The sequence below is a fragment of the Tachypleus tridentatus genome, chromosome 6 (genome assembly GCF_004210375.1).
Source record: "Tachypleus tridentatus isolate NWPU-2018 chromosome 6, ASM421037v1, whole genome shotgun sequence".
Taxonomy (NCBI): domain Eukaryota; kingdom Metazoa; phylum Arthropoda; class Merostomata; order Xiphosura; family Limulidae; genus Tachypleus; species Tachypleus tridentatus.
Genome location: NC_134830.1, coordinates 51,530,309 through 51,536,818, shown reverse-complemented (window position 1 = coordinate 51,536,818; position 6,510 = coordinate 51,530,309).

Here is a 6,510-nt window from a genome sequence, read left to right as displayed (position 1 = left end):
TTTTTGTTGTTTTTTCCGTTTTGTGTCATTCGTCAGTCCCCTGGTGGGTTTACTTCCTTACAAGTTAAAATCCGGGGACCGTATCCACACGGTAGACAAAATGCAGAAAGCCAACTTTGTATCTTTCCATTAAAAAAAAAAAACAAATGACATCGTGGGGTGGGCCATGGAGTGGCTGTATCATATAAGTCTAGGATTTTTTCGTCACCTGTACATTTTGTTTGTATTTGAAATGTGCGCAAAGGTACACGAGAGCTAGTCGTTTCTAATTTAGCGATGTAAGACTAGAGGGAAGGCAGCTAGTCATTACCGCCAACTCTTGGGCTACTCTTTTATAAAGGAATAGTGGGATTGACCGTCACATTAGAACGCCCCCATCGCTGAAAGGGTGAGCATGTTTAATGTGACGGGAAGTCGAACCCGCAACCCTCAGATTACGAGTCGAGCGCGCTAACCACTTGGCCATGCCGGGTCACAAAATAAGGAAAACTTGCAGTGTATCGAATACAAAACCCCTAGGCGGGGACTGTGTTGTGTTAATTTTTGGCTGAATGCCTTTCTTTAAAATCTCCCTAGGGATAAAGTTCTTGATATAAACAGTTTCAGTTTTAAAATCTCTAGGGTAAGGTTCTTGATATAAACATTTTCAAGTCGCTATTGTTGTTTTAAGATCTTTTATTTTTGTTTTCCTCTTTGTAATATTATTATACTAATGAATATGTTTTATTATACGTACTTTTGACAATTATCCAAATCACGAAAGTTTCGGGGTTAAAATTTCGAATTATTTACATTTCATTCACTACCAGGTGGAGTGCACCTCTTGAATGATACTAAGTGATTTTATGTTTTAACTTATCGTATCATCATTGTAAAGAACTGTTAGGAAAGAATAATAGCGTAAAATATTGTTGTAAGGTGTGATTTTTAATTTGTAACTTACGTAGTAGTTAGAGGACGCTACGATCACACAACTTTGAAAGTGGGCCTAGAATATCTTAAGTTACGTTAAAATATGTAAAAAGAGAATTATACATGTATATGGATAAGCCAGTCAATAAGCTAGGTAAATTTGAAGAGTAGAAGCAAAGATATAGTTGGAAAGATACACACAGGTTGTTTGTTTTTTCGCTGGTAAGGTGAATCAGTCAGTACATAACATTTTATATGTTTTAGCTATAGTGCATATCGAGTTACTTTGCCCAACTAAGTTAATTTTTCGTTGCGTTAGTATAGTGCAGTTAGTGTCATTTATAAACCTAAAAAGTGTTAAAACGTCTAAACATTTCAAGAAACAAAGCGAAACGAACTAATTTGTTATCTAATTGATCCTTGAAACCGTCGGTACTCAGTGAATCTCCACAATCACATATTAGGGGAAACCAAGACAGGTGTACGTTCTATAAATACGTCGTTTGTTGCGATCATGGTATCGCCAGTAAAGGCACCATCAGGTACAAACTGAAATGTTTTGTAGCAGGCTTTATATATGCGTTTAAACAAATAAACAGAATGCATTCAACCTTTGTAACCTCCCCCATTTCTTATCGAAACTAAACATCAATTTGAGACGAATATATCGACCAGAGACAGGCTAGGACGACACTTGGATAAGTTATAATGGTTTTTTCATCTTACATTTAATTAAAAGTTAGATAGACTTAGCTCATAAGAAGTCTGAACTTTATGAACTTTGCATTAACCTGAACATTGACATTGTTTCCATTAACGAAACGCTAACAAAAATCAATCTTAACTTTAAGTTTCCGGGTTATAATATTAAAACAATTCCACACAGAGTGGCAACGGAGGAACTTCACTCTTATACAAACGTAGCCCCAACATTAACGTTTATGACATAGCTCCCACTCTCATACAGACATAGCCCTAACATTAACATTTATGGTGTAGTCCCCTTCCCAAATAATTAATTCATTGTATGTGACATTATTCACAACTTTATACCGGTAACATTAATTGCTTTATACGTTAGGTCTCACCACTCACCCGACATTAATCTATTACTAAACCTAATTACAAGTCACCAACTTGTTATTTTTCTGGGTGTCTTAGTTTCAAAAGATACACACTTCTTGTGCAGGTAAAGCTACAAAAATAGAAACCTAGCAAATTCACAAATAGCAACAGAAACGGAACTTTACTTCGCAACTTCACACATAGCAACCGAAATGGAACTTGGCAACTTCACAGAAAGAAACAGAAACGAACCCTTACTTAGTAACTACACACATAGCAATAGAAATGGAATTTTACTGAGTAACCCAACAACAAAATCCACGTAATATAAAGTATGACAACATATACTGACAAGTAAAAAGAAACGTATTTGGAAAAAAATCCTCCACCAAGTCAAATTTAATAAAAAACACCAAGAATTAATTAATTAGTTCATAACGGATAACTCAGAAATCATCACACCGAATCTAACGTTACCTATACAACAAATACATAAATACACATGCCCGGCCCACGTTGATTTCTTTCCTGCTTCATAACAAAAACGAAACTTATTAAACTAAATATTAAGAACCCTTAAAATAACAACGCCCCTACCGAAGAGGGTATAACCATCGTGTAATAAAAATATGTTCGAAAACTTACTTGGATATCTAGTAATTTTATTTAACTTATCTCTAAAACACGGATACTATCCTAAATGTAGGAAATCGGTTACAACCACAATCTAACAAAAACTTTCAAAACCCGTCTAACTATCGATCAGTTGGTTTCTTAAATAATCTCAGAGGTTTACTGGAAAATATCACAGCAATTAGACTTGATATTAAATAAAAGGATTTGCGCTTAATTTTTGGTATTCCAATATTAAAAACTCTGAGGGGTAGAAAAATAACTAAACTGTTATGCATTTCAAATAATGTACAAAAATGTTAGCAAGTGCACTGTATTGTGGTATTATTTGGTGTGTTCCGTGTTGATACTCGAACATGCTCGTTCTTTCAGCTGTGGGGGCGTTATAATGTAACAATCAATCTCACTATTTATTGGTAAAACAGTGGTCCAAGAACCAGCGGTGGGAAGTGTTAACCAACTGCTCTCCCTCTAGTTTATCATTCCTAAACTAAGAATGGTTAGCGCAGATTAATTCTCGGGTAGCTTCGCGCAAAAACCAAACAAAGAACAGTACCAAGTTATTTTCGTAATTCCCACCGGTACACACGTCTTTTTTTCATCCTATATATTCCAATGCATATTTATTACGGTGCCTAACATCAGTCCAAGAGAGAGGAAGAGGTCAAATGTTCACCTCACCCTCCAAGTTCGATTTGGCATGTAATCTGAGGGTCGCGGGTTCCAATCCCCGTCAAACTAAACATGCTCGCCCTTTCAGCCGTGGGGGCGTTATAACTTAAGATCAGTACCATTACTTGTTGGTAAAAGAGTATCACAATAGTTGGCGGTGAGTGGTGATGACTAGTTGCCTTCCCTCTACTCGTACACTGCTAAATTAGGGACGGCTAGCGCAGATAGCCTTCGTGTAGCTTAACGCGAAATTCACAAATAAACAAAGCAACAAACAATCCATGTTGATCGTCCAAACATTAACAAACCTTCAGACATTATTTGGTATAATATTCTCACCAGTAAACATCTGAGAAAAAAAATAACCTAGACTGGAGATTTGTACTAATATATTCAATTTAAAGTTTAATTAGAATGCTATAGAACAAAACCACTGTTACTTTAAGGAAACTGGACTCAATAAGAAATCTTAAATTCCTTGGAAAATGAAAAATGAAAGCGAAATGTATTAATGGTTATAAATAAAATATTTGAAGTTAATAATTTAAGGGCTTACCACGATATGAAGTGAATTTTCTATAAAGTACTTCTGCTTTTCTTTAGCTGGCTTTAATAAAAATTTCTATTCATTAAATTTCATCAAAACATTTTCTCAAAGCAAACAAACACGTAAAAGTTATACATATCGAATATGCTATTTAAATATGCTTTGATAGAAATATTTACGTGTTCTACTTAAAACTAGGTTTAACGGGTATTGGTGTAAGTGGAAGCTCCAAATTTTTCAGACTATAAATTAAAATATCATTTAAGAATAACAGTAAATCGTTATAAATTGTAATTTGACATAACACAGATTCAACTACATTGTAATCGGTTTTGTTAAACACTACAAACTGTTCAGAACTAAATATTATTATTTTTATTTGCTTATCCTCCTTATAACCCAACATGCTTATCTTCTTTATACCTCAATCTACAGGCATACAAGATTTGTTAGTAAAAATAGCAAGCTTACAGAAGTTGTTAGTAAAAGTAGCAAACTTACAGGGGTTGTTTGTAAAAGTAGAAAACTTACAGGGGTTGTTAGTAAAAGTAGCAAACTTACAGGGGTAGCTAGTAAAGTAGCAAACTTACAGGGGTTGTTAGTAAAAGTAGCAAACATACAGGGGTTGTTTGTAAAAGTAGAAAACTTACAGGGGTTGTTAGTAAAAGTAGCAAACTTACAGGGGTAGCTAGTAAAAGTAGCAAACTTACAGGGGTTGTTAGTAAAAGTAGCAAACTTACAGGGGTTGCTAGTAAAAGTAGCAAACTTACAGGGGTTGTTAGTAAAAGTAGCAAACATACAGGGGTTGCTTGTAAAAGTAGCAAACTTACAGGGGTTGTTAGTAAAAGTAGCAAACTTACAGGGGTAGCTAGTAAAAGTAGCAAACTTACAGGGTTGTTAGTAAAAGTAGCAAACTTACAGGGGTTGCTAGTAAAAGTAGCAAACTTACAGGGGTTGTTAGTAAAAGTAGCAAACATACAGGGGTTGCTTGTAAAAGTAGCAAGCTTACAGAAGTTGTTAGTAAAAGTAGCAAACTTACAGAATTAAGACTAAAAAGTAATGAGACTCTTATATCAAGAGAAGAAAAAGAAGTTTAGAAATTGAAAACATACAAAGCACGTGAAGCGTGAAATGTTGTTAATCGATTTGTTTTCTCTTAGTTCAAACATACGAAGTCGTAGTTACTCAACTATTGTATTAAGATTTCAGTACAGTTTTTTAATACAACTGTATGCAAAGTTTAAAATTCTCCGCATTTATAATGCAAATATTTGAGAGCAGATCCCCGTGGTGGACACGGCAGATAGCGAAATATTACTTTTCCCTAAAACAAACAAACGCACGCTTGTACAGAGCTGAGAACAGAACAGTTTTTTAACCATCCTACGTCTCCTACACGGTTTCTAAACAATTTTTTATATGTTAAAAGTAATACAACGTTAAATGATTGCACAGTAAATAAAATAAAATTTATGTTAAACAGGGCAAAGCTGTTAGGAGGATTTGTTTGTTTTGTTTTGGAATTTCGCACAAAGCTACTAGAGGGAATGCAGCTAGTTATCACCACCCACCGCCAACTCTTGGGCTACTCTTTTACCAACGAATAGTGGGATTGACCGTAACATTATACGCCCCCACTGGGAGGGCGAGCATGTTTAGCGCGACGCGGGCACGAACCCGCGACCCTCGGATTACGAGTCGCACGCCTTACGCGCTTGGCCATGCCAGGCCTGTTAGGAGGAACAAGAAAACAAAAAATAGCTGAATATCGCGCAAAGCTATTCGAGGGCTACCTGTGTTGACTGATCCCTAATTTAGGAGTGATAGATTAGAAGGAAGGCAGCTAGTCATCATCACAATGGGATTTGACTGCCAGTTTTATAACGAATCCACTGTTCCATAATAAGGAAAGATCGTTTTTTTCAGCCGTAAAGGAGCAGGAATTGAAAATAAAACTAAGATTTACAGTTCGACAAGCACTAGCCTGCACCCGTCCCTGTAGGGTTAAGAACTAACATACGTGGATTCTGAACACGTGAGTAATTTGATATGTGTGAGTAGAAACAGAAGTTAGTATTGTATTTGTTTGTAACATACACATTTTAATATCTTTTGGTTAAATTATAGATTGTATGCAGGAAATAGAGTCTTAAAATCCGCACAAGAAATGTTAATAATCATTAAAAGGTAAATGGATGTAGTGACCTCGACCAAATATCTCTTTTTGATAAACTGTCTCTTATGTAGTGGCCTCAATTACGTCCCTCCTTTTGATAAACTGTCTATTATATAGTGACCTCAAACAAATCCCTCCTTTACCTCAAACAAATCCCTCCTTTTGACAAACTATCTATTATATATGACCTGCAATAAATCCTTCCTTTTGATAAACTGTCTGTTATGACCTCAAACAAATCTCTGCTTTTAATAAACCTATAATTAAGTAGCGATCTCAATCAAGTCCCTCCTTTTGATAAACTGTCTGTAATGTATGACCTCCAAGAATGGAAATACTAGTTATATTTGTATCATTCAAATTGCGTTCTTCCTAATAAAAGTAATTGGGTACTGATTATTACAACGCAACTTTAAGCTTTGCTTTTTAGTGCAATTAAAATGCATTTAATGAATTCCTTTGAAATTCAAAAATGATTTAGATTGTTTGCAATCGTGAAATAACC